Source organism: Nymphaea colorata, unplaced genomic scaffold (assembly GCF_008831285.2).
Source record: "Nymphaea colorata isolate Beijing-Zhang1983 unplaced genomic scaffold, ASM883128v2 scaffold0094, whole genome shotgun sequence".
NCBI lineage: Eukaryota > Viridiplantae > Streptophyta > Magnoliopsida > Nymphaeales > Nymphaeaceae > Nymphaea > Nymphaea colorata.
Window position 1 is genome coordinate 10,001 of NW_022204600.1, and position 17,500 is coordinate 27,500.

Below are 17,500 nucleotides of genomic sequence, written 5' to 3' on the forward strand. Positions count from 1 at the left end.
AAACCTATTAACAGATAGGAACACATTCCCACTAGTTCCCAAAAAATATGGATTTGTATCAAATTGGGACTAGTAACTAATCCAGCATCGCTGTATTGAAAAAACTCATATAAGCAAAAATCTCAAATATCCTCGGTCATGAGACATATAATTATCACTATAGATAAGAACCAGGATTCCAACAGTAGTGATTAATATCGACATAATAGAAGTAAGTGGATCAATCAAGTAGCCGAATTCTAAGGAAAAATCACTAGTGATGCTCCAAGACCATAGATATTCATAAATTGAGCTACCATTGATTTGCTGGATCGCCAGCTTAGTGGAAAAGACCATAACTATACTTAACAATAAAACAGCGGGAAAAGCCCATATACGACGAATATTTTTTGTTGCTGTCGGATTAAGCAGGAGTTCCAATCCTATTAACATAGTAACTAGAAGCGGAACGAAAGGTATAATCCATGCATATTGATATGTGCGTTCCATAACCATAATAATAAAATTAAATCAAACCTTTTTCCTCTATTTTCTTCTAATTAATTATATTAATTATTGTTCCCAATTCACATTCATCACCAGTTCTTATTTATTTTTTTTTTAACACAAACCAAAATAAGGATACGAAAAGAATATTCTTTTTTATTAATCTCGCTCTTCCTCGACTATTTAAAATTTGACCCAAGGAGTTACAATTGAATTGGTCAAATGATATAATTAAGCAAATTATTGCTTAATACTAGGGGTGAAGTAATTATTAGCTTTTGATATGGATCATGAGATCCGCAAATAACTCAACCCAACAAGATCTTTTATCCAAATCATTAACTAATTTAAATTTAATTTGAAACTGATTGATTGGCTTCCACCAGAACTTGTGGGAAATTCTATGATACTTGTAACCTCCATATGGGTGAAGTAAGAAGGTGAAGTAAGAGGTTACTTAAATTGCCTTAATCAAGTTCAAGTAATGTTCAAGTAATGGATCATTGAACAAAAGTATTATTCGAATCGTGGGGGCGCTATGCTTTAATGGGATCAATTGGTAGAGAAAATCTTATTGTTTTATCTCATGTAGGTAATTAATTTCTGGTTATTGTTATTAAATGTATTACGACGGTAGGTATATGTAGGTTATATATATGGTCTATTTGAAATAGACTGAGATAGGAATTGTAACCTTTTATTTTATTTATTTTTCTTTTTATATTATTTATCTGCGGGGGTCGATTTCATCGGTAGTTGATACCATCGATCCTAATGAATGGAGATATGAAACAATTAGTACAATTTTCTTTCTTCTGAGATTTTCATTGTATGCAATAATAATGATAATGAATACTTCAAAAAGAGAAAAAAGATAACTATTTTTTTCTATGAGAGTTATACCTAGCGAATCGAATCTCCTTTCTTTTTATTCTCCAACTTGAGTTTGAGTCCCTAGCAATAATTTAGTTTAGTCCCTATTATATGCTATATGCGCATATTTGTATGTTATGAAGAAAATCTATAAACTAAATATAGATATATGAATAGAAAGAATTAATGATCTATTTTGAACAATACATGTCTTTCACATTCAACTTAGAAAAGTTCATTTTTGCATGGCGGTTCCAAAAAAACGTACTTCTATATCAAAAAAGCATATTCGTAGAAATTTTTGGAAGAGAAAGGGATATTGGGCAGCGGTAAAGCTTTTTCTTTAGCTAAATCCATTTCTACGGTTATTCAAAAGGTTTTTTTGTACGACAAAAAAAATGAAATAAAAAAGCAAAGAATAAATATAATGTGATAAGAACCCTTCAATGATCTAATCAACATCAATCAATGATTGGATAAATTAATGATTCTGTATCATATATTGGGCCCTCAAAATGGCACTATTTGTGTTTTAAAGGGCGTTATTAGACGCAAGATACAAGGTTCATATAGTGAATAGAGTGCATTTTTATATGATTTGCGAGATGGGGATTGCCATTTTCCCCATCGATTCACTATTTTCCCCATCGATTCACTATTACTAAGCTTTAAGGTAAGCTAGTAACAATTATGGAACCTTCAAATATTGACTTGAATGGCTATTCTTCGATTGATTCAATAATCATCTATTGCAATTGCATTGAACCTCTCAATATCGACGATTGAATATGCATGAGTTAGTATTACTTCGAACAAGCCGCCATGGTGAAATCGGTAGACACGCTGTTCTTAGGAAGCAGTGCTAGAGCATCTCGGTTCGAGTCCGAGTGGCGGCATTCTCTAAAACAAAAAGGACACAACGGATCTTTAATTCGATACCATATTACATTCGGTAATTAAGGAAGGGTTCCCTTTTTTTATAACTATAAAACAAAAATGATTGTTTATGATATTTGCAACTTTAGAACATATATTAACTCACATATCTTTTTCGATCATTTCAATTGTGATTCCTACTCATCTGATGACCTTGGTCTATGAATTGTAGGACTATGTGATTCGTCAGAAAAAGGCATGATAGCTACTTTTTTCTGTATAACAGGATTATTAGTTACTCGTTGGATTTATTCGGGACATGTACCATTAAGTGATCTATATGAATCATTAATGTTCTTTCATGGAGTTTCTCCCTTATTCATATAGTTCCATATTTTAGAAACTATAAGAATTTTTTCAGTAAAATAACCGCCCCAAGCGCTATTTAACCCAAGGCTTTGCCACTTCGGGTCTTTTAACTAAAATGCATCAATCCGCAATATTAGTGCCTGCTCTCCAATCCCGTTGGTTAATGATGCACGTAAGTATGATGTTGTTGAGCTATGCAGCTCTTTTATGTGGATCATTATTATCCATAACTCTCCTGGTCATTACGTTTAGAAGAAAGATAGATATTTTCGGTAAAACCAATCATTTATTAATTAGTTCATTTCTTTTGATGAGACCCAATACGTGAATTTTTCGTTTAGAAATTATCACAGGTATCAATTGACTCAGCGATTGGATTCTTGGAGTTATCGTGTCATTGGCTTGGGTTTACCCTTTTAACTATAGGTATTCTTTCAGGAGCAGTATGGGCTAATGAGGCATGGGGATCTTATTGGAATTGGGACCCCAAAGAAACCTGGGCATTTATTACTTGGACCGTATTCGCGATTTATTTACATACTAGAACAAATAAAGTTTGCAAGGTGCAAATTCAGCAATTGTGGCTTCTATGGATTCTTATAATTTGGATCTGCTATTTTGGGGTCAATCTATTAGGAAGAGGGCTACATAGTTATGGTTCATTCACATTAAACATCTAATTGAAGAAAAAAACTGCAGAATACATAGAAAGATTGTACACATACCCTTTCATTCTCATATACCCTTCATATACCATAATATTATAACCATAATATTATTATCTCATTTATACATTATATGTATAAGGTGAAAGATATATATGTAATCAGAAATATCTGTAGTTAATAATAAACTACAGATATTTCTGATTACAATTTCCTTCATTTAATTGCATTTTTGACTTGATAGAAGGAAAATCTTCTTTTCCTTTGATTGGTCTAGCCAACGATTGATTTGTTTGTAAACAGCAGTGCAGGATTATTGGATGGATCTTCTGTGCTGCCCATACCATAAAAAAATCCATCCATGAAAGCTACCCATGAAAGTAATTAGATAGAATAGTTTCTACCTTGTCAACTGATAGTGAAGAACGAAATCTGGATAAATACCAATACCTATTATAGGTAAAAGGATACACATCAAAATAAAGATTTCTCGTGGTCCAGAATCCACAAAGTGAGACTTGGGAACATTGAATAACCTGTATCCATAGAACATCTGGCGTGACATAGATAATGAATAAATAGGAGTTAATATCATTCCAATTGCCATTACAAAATATTAGTATTTTTGACATTACAAGGTATTTTGGGCTAGTAATTATTCCCAAAAATATCACAAATTCTGCAACAAAACCACTCATTCCTGGTAATGCGAGAGAAGCCATTAGAAGCTACTGAAATCGTAAGATTCTTGGCATTAGTATAGCTATTCCCCCATTTCGTTAAGATAACGAAGACGTATTCTATCATAACTTGTTCCTGCCAGGAAAAAAGTGCAGCACCAATAATCATGAGAGATGATTTGTAAAATAGCTCCATTGAGTCCCGCATCGGTTATAGAACTAATTCCTATTATTATGAAACCCATATGAGATACGGAGAATAGGCTATTCTCTTTTTTAAATTGCGTTGACCAAGAGAAGTTAAAGCTGCATAGATTATTTGAATAGTCCCTACTATCATCAACCAAGGAGAAATATGGAATGGGCGTGGGGTAATAATTCCATATTGACCCGAACCAACCCGTATGCTCCCATTTTTAATAAGATTCCAGCTAGAAGCATACATGTACTGTAATGCGCCTCTCCATGGGTATCTGGCAACCATGTATGTAAAGGTATGATCGGTGATTTGACAGCATAAGCAATAAGGAACCCAAATAAATATTATTTCCAATGCCACGGGATACGATTGATTAGCTAATGTTTCAAATTTAATGTTGGTTCATTGGAACCATATAAACCCATACCTAGAACTCCATTAAGAGAAAAATGGAACTCCTGCAGTGTACAAATGAACTTTGTAGCTGAGTACAGACGTTTCTTTCCTCCCACATGGATAAAAGTAGGTAAACAGGAATTAATTCTAATTCCCACATGATGAAAAAAGTAAGAGGTCTCGAGAAGAAATGATCCTATTTGACCACTGTACATTGCTAACATCAGGAAATGGAACAATCGCGAATTTCGGGTAACTGGCCAAGCCGCTGAAGTAGCTAAAGTAGTGATAAATCCTGTCAATAAAATGGGTCCTATAGAAAGTCCGTCGATTCCGAGTCTCCAGTGAAATCAAAAATATTTATCCAGTTAAAGTCTTCTTCCAATTGGATTAATGGATCGTCCAATTTAAAATGATAACAGAATACGTAGGTCGTTAGAAGGAGTTCAAATAAGCAGATACAGATAGTATACCATCGAACTACCTTATTTCCTCTATGAGGGAAAAGAGCAATTAAGGAACCCGCGGATATGGGCAAAACAACAATGATTGTTAACCAATAAAATCACTCATAGTAAAGACAAAATACACTTTGATTTGACCAGAAAAACCCGCGCTCGGATTTTTTTATTTATCGAGTACGGGTTTTTGTCGGTAAAGAGGAATCAAATGGATTCAAGGGGAGTTTTTTGTAACGTATTAATAAGCTAGACCCATGCTACGGGTTGTCTCATGCCATAAATAAACCCGTATACTTAAGAAATCCGTTGGACAAGCAGATTCACATCTCTTACAACCTACACAGTCCTCCGTTCTTGGTGCGGAAGCAATTTGCTTAGCTTTACATCCGTCCCAGGGTATCATTTCCAGGACATCTGTAGGACACGCTCGTACGCATTGGGTACACCCTATACATGTATCATAAATCTTTACTGAGTGTGACATTAGATCTATTAATTTTTTTTGGAACGTCATAATTTTCGGTCTGGTAGCTTTAGTAAATGATTAAATATTTGGCACCAGACGAATCGGTGATTAGACCATAAGTTTTGTTAGAAATCTATTTCTGATCTGTTCATGAGATAGGCCCAAGATACTTTGATCTCTTATCTTTCATCAAACATGGTCATATCAGTCAATACACGTTTTGCTAATCTATAAATGAATTATAGTTATATATAATAAAGAAAGAAAACGTATAAAATTTATTGTACTCTTATTCCTAATCCATGCTTATGATCCATTGATCCATAACGTGAGTCGAGTGTCTATTTACTTCTACAGAGTGACATAACGTATATGTCTTTATATATTTTATTTGAGTAAAGGTTCCGACTACCGACTATTTTTATTTATTCAATAAATTTGATTGATTGATACGAGTTGATTTTCTGTTACGATAGATCGAAGAAACAATAGCTGGTCCAATAGCTGCTTCGGCGGCTGCAATAGCGATAACAAAGATCGAGAAAACGTCTCCCTTTAATTGGCGACTATCAAATAAATCAGAAAATGTTATGAGATTCATATTAACAGCATTCAGTATAAGTTCAAGACACATAAGTGCTCTAACCATGTTTCGACTTGTGATCAATCCATAGATACCAATAGAAAATAAATAGGCACTCAAAACAAGTACATGCTCGAGCATCATTGACCAACTCCTCGTCAATCTCGATTCATTTCAATATAAACAACAATTCAACTGATTCGATTAATTAAATGAGAAGATTCTACTGAATCTAATTCAATTATCAATCCATATAATATATATAAGAAATACAGTACCAAAAAGACACTGAAATGGGTCGTCGAACTAACAAAAACTTTGAATATGTCTCATGAACAATATTCCAATTTAGGGTGGACAGATAGATGCGATAACAATTACACGGAGGTTGCTTTATTTTATTTGGTTGGTTTGTTATTTCCAATTCTAAGTATCTATTCCCGGCGAGCCATAGCAATTGCGCCCACTAAGGAAACTAAAAGGATTATAGAAATCAGTTCAAATGGAAGATAAAAATCTGTTGATAAATGAATCCCAATCTGTTGAACATTACTTGTCAGGTCCTGTTCTATGATCTGGTTTGATCTTGTAGTCCAAATAATCCCGTACCATGACGTGTTTGGGATAGTAGCAATTAGTGAAAAAAAATACTTGTACAAACTAGCGAAGTGAATCCATCTCCGACAGTCCAAAAATGAAAAGAATTGTAATATTCTGAACCATTCATAAACATCACAGCAATAAGATTAAGACATTTATGGCTCCCACGTAATAAGTAGCTGCGCAGCAGCTACAAAATAAGAGTTCGATGGGAATATAAATAAAGATATACAAACAAGAACCAATCCCAAGGAAAAGGCAGAATAAATTGGATTGGTAAGTAATACCACTCCTAGACCTCCTACTATAAGACCTGATCCCAGAGATACTAAAAGAATATCATGTATTGGCGCAGGTAAATCCATTATGTGTTAAATAAGCGATAAATAAGTCAAAATATCTCATGATCTTACTGGTCGGGAAAAAGTGGGTTACCCTTTTTTATATCTAATAGTTCTTACCCCAGCGTGGTGTGGGTTTATGTAGATTGAGTTAATCATTGAACGGGCCAATCTTGCTTTTGTCTTTAGTCGAAACAGAGTTCGTAATTTCATATTTTTAATTAAACAAATAAGGGCTATGGCTATAATGGCTATATATATTTATATATTCAAAAAGTAGTTATAATCCTCACAAATCTAGTTATTCTTTGTCTGACATGAAAGAAACTTACCTACTTTTGATCAAACTTAGTCTTATTTTTAATTTAATTGGTAATCGTTCTTGAATCAAGGGGTTTCTCCATAGATATTTTTATTGGAGTTGAGTTCATAATTGTTCGAACTGTGTAATCTCCAATTACAGACATTGGTAACCGACCCAAAGCAATTTGATTATAATTTAATTCGTGACGATCGTAGGTGGAAAGTTCATATTCTTCAGTCATTGATAAACAGTTTGTGGGGCAATACTCCACGCAATTACCACAAAATATACAGATTCCGAAATCAATACTATAATTAAGCAATCGTTTCTTTCTAATATCTGTTTCTAATCGCCAATCAACAACAGGTAGATCTATCGGACATACGCGAACACATACTTCACAAGCAATGCATTTATCAAATTCAAAGTGGATTCGCCCACGGAAACGCTCTGATGTGATCGATTTTTCATAAGGATATTGAATAGTTACAGGTAAACGATTTGCGTGAGATAAGGTAATCATGAAACTTTGACCAATGTATCTTGCAGCTCGTACTGTCTGTTGACCATAATTCATGAACCCAGTCACCATAGGAAACATATATCGTGAATATCCATGAATAATTTGATGTTTCTTTCTCTTGCTTGAGAGAGGATAAGAATCTGGAATATCCTATTCTGTTATAGCGAAACAAGTTGGGAAGAAGTTGTCAATAATAGATTACCGAGAGCAATAGGTAAAAGAGATTTCCACCCAAGATTTAATAGTTGATCCATTCTCAGCCTAGGTAAAGTCCATCTTGTTGAGATAGGAATGAACAGGAACAAATAAGCTTTAGCTAATGTAATGAGGAGACTAATTGTTGTTCCAAAGACTTCACTAGTTTTATTTATTTCGAAAAGTTCAGTAATTGGTATATATGGAATAGGAAGATTCCACCCTCCCAAGTACAGAACTGTTACGAATAATGAAGAAACTAGTAAATTGAGGTAAGAAGCAACATAAATAAACCAAATTTGATACCTGAATATTCAGTTTGATAACCTGCTACTAATTCCTCCTCGGCTTCCGGTAAATCAAAGGGCAATCTCTCGCATTCTGCTAGTGAAGAAATTATAAAAACTATGAACCCTATAGGTTGACGCCAAAGATTCCACCCCCAAAAACCATATTTTGACTGCGCCTCAACTATATCAACCGTACTTGAACTGTTAGATAATCATAGTCGATGATAACATCACTGTTCCCATCTCTATTCCAGAACCGTACATGAGACCTCAGCTTCATACGGCTCCTCAATGGTCACGAATAAATCTAAGGTATGCTTCGGTATTACATCGGCATACCATAGGAAAAAAGAAAGATGAATCAAAATGCTCATAAGTGAACTAGACCAGTGGGATTCTGTCCGCGATAAGATAATAACAAATAAAAAGTACACTTCTGAATCCATCTCATCCTTTATTCTTTTTGCTGAGTTTCTTGTTCAGTAATAACTTAACTCGATCTTTCCATAAGATACAATAAATAGTCAATCCATTTTTCCTTCCTGTTCTTCTCTTCTTTCTCAGAAGGACTATACTATATAAATAAAGGATTACTTCGTTCCTGATAGTTATTTTTAAATCAGTGGATAGGAGCTATACTCTGGATCGGGATCACGGGGAAGTACTTTTTGATCATTTCTACCAACTTCAAGCCCTCATTATGACTCCTTTTATGTAATGTCAAAATATCCGTTTGGATACGTTACATTATCTCCATTACTAATCTTTTGTGTACCTTGGTGTTCCTAACCGTCCACTCAGTTTTGGTGGATCCTCGGTATGGTAATAAATACAAGAGTAAAAATTCCATACAGTTGATCTTTTGCGCCCGCTTCAAGTCCTGATGGCTAATCGATACTTGGGGTAAACAGCTTCCGCTGCTTATGTTTAGCTCCACTTTACTCTCGTACGTAGGTAATGAGACTCGATCTTCTTACTGCGAATTCATAAGCAGTTTTGTTTCACTCATATAACTATCTGGTTTAGTTCATAGATCCCAGTGATGAATAAAAAGAGTTCTATCTATATATTCAATCAACCAACTTCTTTCCTAGAAAAAGCAAAGAAAGAGGTAGGAGTGCGTATTCCAACGAATCACACGTAGAGATATTGATAACACACATGGAGTTAACGGTATTTCATAACTTATAGATTGAGCAGCAGCTCGTAAACCACTGAAAAGGAATATTTATTATTTGATCCATATCCGGACATAAGAAGTCCGATAGGGGCAATACTTGAAATAGCGATCCATAGAGAAACACCTATACTGAGATCGGTTAGTACAAGGTGATGGCCAAAGGGAATTACTGAATAACTCAGTAGAATTGATACGACCGCTACGGATGGGCCGACACTAAATAACGAATATCTCCTCTAGATGGAAGAAGATCTTCTTTGAAAAGTAGTTTGACCCATCCGCTAGAGCTTGAAGAATGCCCAGGGGGCCGGCATACTCAGGACCATTCGTCGTTGTATCCCTGCAGATATTTTTCTTTCTAGCCACACAATTACTAATACCCCTATTGTGATTCCCAATACAAGAGTAACAATAGGTACAAGTAACCATATGAGCCCATAGGCCTCTTTTGAGGATTCCGATCTGAAAAAAGAATTGATAGCTTGTGCTTCTTCAATTATCATTTCAACGATCAACTTCTCCCATAATGATATCTATACTACCTAGTATTGTCATAATATCAGCCAATTTCATTCTTTTAACTAGCTGAGGAAGAATTTGCAAATTGATGAAACCGGGTGGACGTATTTTCCATCTCCAAGGAAAAACACTATTATCTCCTATCAGAAAAATACCTAATTCTCCCTTTGGGGCTTCTACTCTCACATAAAGTTCTTGTTTTGACAATTCAAAACTGGGAGAAGGCTTTTTACTAATGAATCGATATTCAAAGTCGTTCATTCTGAATCTTTTGTTCCAGCAAAGCGTCGGAATTCTAAATTTTCATAAGGTCCCCCCGGAATTCCTTCCAGAGCCTGTTGAATAATTTTGATGGATTCCGTCATTTCGCCAATTCTTACTAAATAACGAGCTAATGAGTCTCCTTCTTTTTGCCATTGGACTTCCCAATCGAATTCATCATAACACTCATACCGATCGACTTTACGAAGGTCCCATTGGATTCCGGAAGCTCGTAGCATTGGTCCTGATAAACCCCAATTTATGGCTTCCTCTCCCCCAATAAAACCTACCCCTTCAACTCGTTCCAAAAAGATGGGATTGCGCGTAATAAGCTTTTGATATTCAACAACTCCCGTTAAAAAATAATCGCAGAAATCTAAACATTTATCTATCCAGCCATGAGGTAAATCAGCAGCTACCCCCCCGATACGGAAATAATTATGCATCATTCGCATACCTGTGGCAGCTTCGAATAGATCATATAACAATTCCCTCTCTCTGAAAATATAGAAGAAAGGAGTCTGCGCACCGATATCGGCCATAAAAGGTCCAAGCCATAACAAATGCGAAGCTATACGACTCAACTCCAGCATAATTACCCTAATATAGCTGGCTCTTTTAGGTACTTGAATATTTCCCAATTCCTCAGGTGCATTAACGGTTATTGCCTCCGTGAACATAGTAGCTAAATAATCCAACGTGTTACATAAGGTAGATATTGTATAATTGTTCGGTTTTCCGCAATTTTTTCCATTCCTCTGTGTAAATAACCCAATATGGGTTCACAGTCGATAACATCTTCGCCATCTAGAGTAACAATGAGTCGAAGAACACCATGCATTGACGGGTGGTGAGGACCCATATTGACCACGAGGAGGTCTTTTCTTGCGTCTGGTACAGTCATATGTTTTTATTCTCCGATTCCAATTCATTATTCCATTTCTCCGATCCCAATTCATTATTCCATGAATTCCTGAAAATGAAACGAGGTTCATCCAAATTCAAGATCTAATGAACCGAATAACTCAAACGAATTTCCAAACTAACCAGTTTTTGGTTCTCGAATACCCAATTGACCAATTAATTCCCTATAACGCACTCGATTTTTCTTTGATAAATAAACCAGCAGTCGTTGGCGTTTCCCCAGAATTTTCCGCAGACCCCTCTGAGATAAATAGTCTCTTCTGTGCAGTTTCAAATGTGAAGTAAGTCTCTCTATCTTATTGGTAAAATTAAATACTTGGAATTCAACAGAACCCCTTTTTTCTTCTTGTGGAATAACGGATATGGGCGAATTCTTTACCATACAAATAAATTCTTCTCTTTTTTTCTTTTTGTTCCCACGGATATAAATCTTCCCAATCAAGAATAATAATACCATTTATTTTGTTCTGGTGTACACAATAATCTGGATTGATTCATATATTACTCTTTTTTCTATCAAACAAATCAAAATGAATATGAATAAATAATAACAATAAATTTATTCAGATACAAGGGATGGTATATTCCTGGGCTCACGAAACAGAATGAAAGGGAAAGGGACCTAAAAAGATTCTGTCGATTCATTCCTAGGTCCAATTGATATGTGACTGAATCTTGTGTATCAGAGTCTAACTGACTGAATCTTGTGTATCAGAGTCTAACTGACTGAATCTTGTGTATCAGAGTCTAACATAAGGTATGTATTTATTTGCATGTTCTCATATACCAGGCGCGTGATAAAGAGGGAAATTGATTGTAACATCAGCGAATTCCAAATTGCTTATACATATGGATCCTTGACATACTGAAACGACTCCCATTATTGGTATCAAACCAATAACGATTCATACAGGCTAAATCTTCTAATCGATGAGTGGGCCAAAGAAACACTTTCCATTTTAGAGAGTTATTTGTATCTGTATCAAATGCTTATCCCTATTTACAAATTTCTCAAACCCCTGCGCATTAGTCTTAGCTCTATTGCAAAATACTGGATTCTTATTCACAAGGTTCCTATTTCGGTAATTGAAACGGCTTATAATTCTCATTCTCTACGATGGCTAGGAGATAAAATATGTTCAGGAACAAGCAAATCATAATTATTATTGTCCCCATTCACACGCACTCCTCCGTGTCGTGCAATCGAGCCATTCAAGTCATTCTTATCAATATGTTTTTTTACCTGGTATCCTCGATTAGTTTGGTACTGAACCTTATGGGTCAATGAAATAGCTATGGTTTGATACATAATCGAAATTCCATCCCATTTGATAGACAAACGAACCGGTTCAACAATAAATATTCCCCTTTTTATCAATTCTGGAAGAGACAAATCCTTATTAATCAGCATTACATCTAGACCCATTTCTCCTCTTTGAATAGAGGATATAGCAATTTCATTCGGATTCATAAGTCTAAGCAGTAGACAATATACCTTGATATTATTGGTCATTCTTTGATTGAAAGAATCACCCCATCGGAGTTGAAAAGAAAATATTTTTTCAAAAATAAGTCTAGTTCCGCTTCCTTCTTGCTCTTGAATTTCTTTTTCTTTCTGCGTTTCTTAATATCTGAACCCGCGGAATTTGCTCCAACATCTTTTTTTTGGTTTCTTATATCAGATATAAGATTTCCTTGGTGCTGTCGTTCTTTCTCGTCCCGGTTCCCATTCTCTAATTCAAGATATCCCTTTTGATTAGATTCTACTTTTGGTTTTGGATTAAATCTTTCTTTTTGATTAGATTCCACCTTTGGATCTATATAAAGATCGCTTGTTTTGTTTCCATGAAAATCAAATAGAAGCAATTTGATTGGTATGATCCACGGATTAGTCTTATATCGATCGTAAAGCGGCACAAATTCTGGTAAGAACCAAGGGCGCAGATTCGATATAGTATGATCTAACATTTGTTCATTCATTCCCATCCAATCAAAAAATAACTCTTTTTGCTTTGTTTGGATTTCTTGATGAATTCTGATATAAAGATAAAGAATATCTTTCTTATTGGTCCCAGTCTTAGTAGTTTTCTTTTTTTTATTAATGAAAGTTCTGATACCCGTACTAGTCCTAGTTTCAATATTGTTTCTAGGGTAAAAATTGGTGATTCTCAATTCCAAATATTTTCTATCTAGATTTGGATCCCTATCAATTGTATATTTATCTTCTAGGCTATCATTTATAGTTGTAGCATAAAACGATTTGTATTTATGTGTATTGTAATTAGAAATCTCTCCGTGCCTGTTTACTTGTAATGGTGATCCATAAATATTGGAGTCTTTCACATCTTCATAATTAAGATATTTATATGATAAAAGATCATATCTGTAGTGTTTTTTAATTTTTTTTTCGCAACTCGGACTCTTCAATAAGTCCAATTTATATTTATAATAATCCTTTTTACCGGAATGAATTAATTGGTCTTTTTCTTCATATGAACCCAATTTTGGTGAGTCGTTATTTTTAATCGTAAAATGCTGATTGACTTTCTTTCTCCATTTTAGAGGTGCTAATCTAGACCATTTGTCATGGGAGAAATTGTATTGATAATGGCTCTTTAACCAGTTTTTCCATTCACTCATTCCAGAATTCCGCAGTTTCTTGTGTTTTGATTCTGAATCAAATATTCCTCGTGTATGGAAATAGTCATGGAAATAGTCTTTTATTCTATCCTTAATAAAAGGATATGTTCTGTAGTAATGAAATATGGATTCTGACTTATATTTGTTACTAACTTGGTTTGCAATAATTTGTAAAACACATAGGCTTGAGACAAAGAAGATAAGTCGCAGTAAATCGGTGAATTACTATCACTACTTATATTAGTAGTATAAGTAGAAAGAGATTTTACAGTCGAAATGAAGGGAATTATATTTGGATTCGTTTCATTAGTATCCTTTTCCTTTATTTCGTCATTGTAAGTGTATCCATTTAAAGTATTTTTTGTTGAGTCAAGAAAAAATTGTGCATTGATCCTGTAAATGTTAGTGATACATAGAAGGATACCCATGTATATTCTTTCAATGAAAGATTTCATAAAAGAGTTCCATTTAGAGATTAATGGGGCACTTCTTCTTTTTTTAGATATTTGAAAAATATGTTTCCGTGATTCGGTTCTTTTATTACTAAAATTTCCTTGTTAGTACTAATATCTATATCCTCAATATCTGGAGTTAGAGGTTTTTTTTCTTGTCTTTTCTAATCTTTTCTACTTGATCCCAGATTTTGGTTGTCTTATCAGCCAGATCATTAATTTTTCTTTCTATCAGTGAATCATTTGTCCAATCTCCGGATACAATTATAATGGGTGATTCATGGATGATTTTTTTGGAATCTTTCTCATTTTGACTTGGTTCTTCATTTTGACTTGGGTCATAGACTCGCGTCACTAAGAAAAAGAGTTTCTTCACTTTTCTTTTTATAAATAGAACTATTTTGATAATCCATCTTATTTTTCGTTGAGAATCTTTAGAAAACCTTTTATGTTGTCTTTTATATTCTTAGAAAGAAAAAACCTGTCTTTTTGACTTTTCTAATTTTTTTTCGAGTGTTTTATTAATGGGTTCAAAAAAGAAAGGTTTTTTTCGGGGAGAGCCAAAGGGGACTTCTGTTTCCATCCCCAGATCGTTAAAAAAACAGAAATTTTTTTGTTTTTTTCTTAGATCCTTATGATGGGATCGTAGCTTTTTTCTATGCCAAGGTTTCAGAGAGAAAGGAAATAGGATTTTTATCTGAATACCGTCTGTTAACCAATCTTTTGGAAATTCTGTTTCCGATAATTGAACACCATTATATGTGCATTTGACATGCATTTCCCTACTCCATTCGGTCAAATCTTCATACCACTCAGGGAATTGAAATAATAACATACGACCAATATTTTTAACTATTATCAATGAAGGTAATATGATGTATTTTCGAAGAATCGAGTGGGTTACTAATATGGAACTCCTTATTGCTTGAGCAAATATAATATTATCCCAAGTTTCTGCTATTGCTATCCGTTCCTCCTCCTGTCTTTTATCCTCTTTTCTTTTATACTCCTCTTCGTGTTCTTTCTCCATTTTCTCTTTCTCTTTTGCCCCTTCACCCACATAATCAGATGTTTGTATTTTTGGGCTTTTTTCCTCCATCCAATTCCTAAAAATGAGGTTCATCATCCTTGAGATATCAAAAGAAAACAAAGGTGTTTTGTCTATTCTGTCAAAAAAAGGGGGGAGTGTACATCTGTTTGAAACATTTCCCAAGTGACTGTTTTACGTCTTTGAGCCCGCATCGACCCTTTGATTATATCACGACGAAAATCTGATTGTTGCGAGTAACGTATCAAGGCCATTTCATGTTCTTCTGCTTGATCACCATTTCCTTTTCCTCTTTGATCACCATTTTTGGCTTGATCACCCTTTTTCTTTTTGGCTTGATCACCATTTCCTTTTCCTCTTTGATCACCTTTTTCGACTTGATCATCACTATTTTTTTCTTGATTACTATCGGTGGTATTACTGATATTATCAGTAGTATTATTGATATTATCATTGGTATTAATGATATTATCAGTGGTAGTATTGATGATATTATCATTGGTATTAATGATATTAGTATCCTCATCGGTATCAGTGTCAGTATAAATTACTACACGTTTGGCTTTTCTTGAACGAATCCCGTGATCCTCTGTGGATTCTTCCTGATCATCTTCTTCCTCCTCCTCCTCCTCCTCTTCTTCAAATCCAAATCAGAAGTCAGTTTGTATAACCATCGAGGAACCTTTTTCTTAATTTCTTCAATTTGAAGATTACTCATTTTTTGATCATTCGGATCAGCTCTAACCATATCGAATACTTTTTCTTCTCCCCCAAAAGCAAATTGTTTGAAACGAGTTCTTGATTTCTCAGCTTCTTCAGCTTCTTCTGTAAATTCACCAATTGAGACTGATGAATCCTCAATGCCTGTAGATAATGATTTTACGTCAAGTTTATATATTTCGTGTTCCAATTCTCGTTCAAACTCTCGATAATCCTTGGAAAAAGGATACCATGAATCTTATTTATCCAAGCCATTTTGGTAGACCCCGTGTGGAGGTAGTTGAATCATTCCTAATTGAATATAAATACCCTTTTTTTATTGTTCCACGATAAGGTCCGTTCAAAAGAGGATCATAAAACTTAGGTAAGCATTCTTGTTCCTCTTCATCATTGCACAATCTGGCTCTTTTTTCGACCACATCGAGGATAAGAGATCCTTTGTCTATAGCTTCAATTCGATTTATGAATTCGTTCCTTAAGTTATCTCTTTGTTTTTTAGTGGTCGAAACCCATTCATTAGAGAGGGCCTCCGCAGGTAGTTTTTCCGCTGTGCGAAAAGACATCTTTTTTTGTATCATTTCAAAAAAAGTAGACAAACTAGGTGGATATGTGAAAGATATTCTTTGCTTTCCATCACTTTCGCATGTATTAAAAAAATATTGAGACATTTCATTTCTTACAGCATTTGAAAATCGATCATTTTCTATATACCGCAGAGGTCGATTCCATCGTTGATAATCGAAAAGAAGAGACAGAAGGGATTTTTCAATCCATAAAAGTTCATTCTTTTCTTTCTCTTTCAGGTCGAATTCATCTTCTTCCTTTCCATTCAACCAGATCTCCTCTGTTTCATATATCTTCTTGTAAAGATTCCACCTTTCTTCCTCTTCCAAAGAAATGGAAAGGTCTTCTTCCACGGATCTATCTTCTTCCTGTTCTATCTTATTTGTTTTCGAAACTGTTTCTATTTCTACATTTCCTTCTTCTTCAGTTTTATTCTTTTCTTCCCCTTTTGAACTTTCTTTCAGTTTTTTAGTTATAATGGGTGATGGCATTCTTCCTAGATAGCATATACAGATGATAAATAAGAGAATACTAAAGATTTGAGATACAGAATTTCTCCATTTTGACATAAGATAATTATTAGATCTAAAAAGTGCATTAGATCTCATTTTTTCCCATGGCCAAGATAATACTAAGCCAATACATTTCATCAATAACATGTGACCAATTAACCAGCCAAAAAAACTACTTGTTACAAATAAAATCTTATTGTTGTATCGAAACATGGAAATGTCGACTAATCTGGTTAATGTTGAACTTGGTAAAATAAAATGGTTGAATAATTGAAAAATTAGATTATTCAGGAATACATATTGAATGCTAAGGTTAGGAATGAAATTCCCGTGAGTAGATCTATAATCAAAAAGGGATTTCTTATTGTTCCAG

At 34.4% G+C, this 17,500-nt stretch overlaps 2 pseudogenes; both read right to left on the minus strand.

The window, feature by feature from the left end:
- Positions 1-3,637: 3,637 nt before the first annotated feature.
- On the minus strand, positions 3,638-5,100 carry LOC126409329 (NAD(P)H-quinone oxidoreductase chain 4, chloroplastic-like; annotated as a pseudogene).
- Positions 5,101-9,820: 4,720 nt separating this feature from the next.
- LOC126409328 (NAD(P)H-quinone oxidoreductase subunit H, chloroplastic-like) lies at positions 9,821-11,758 on the minus strand (annotated as a pseudogene).
- Positions 11,759-17,500: the final 5,742 nt, after the last annotated feature.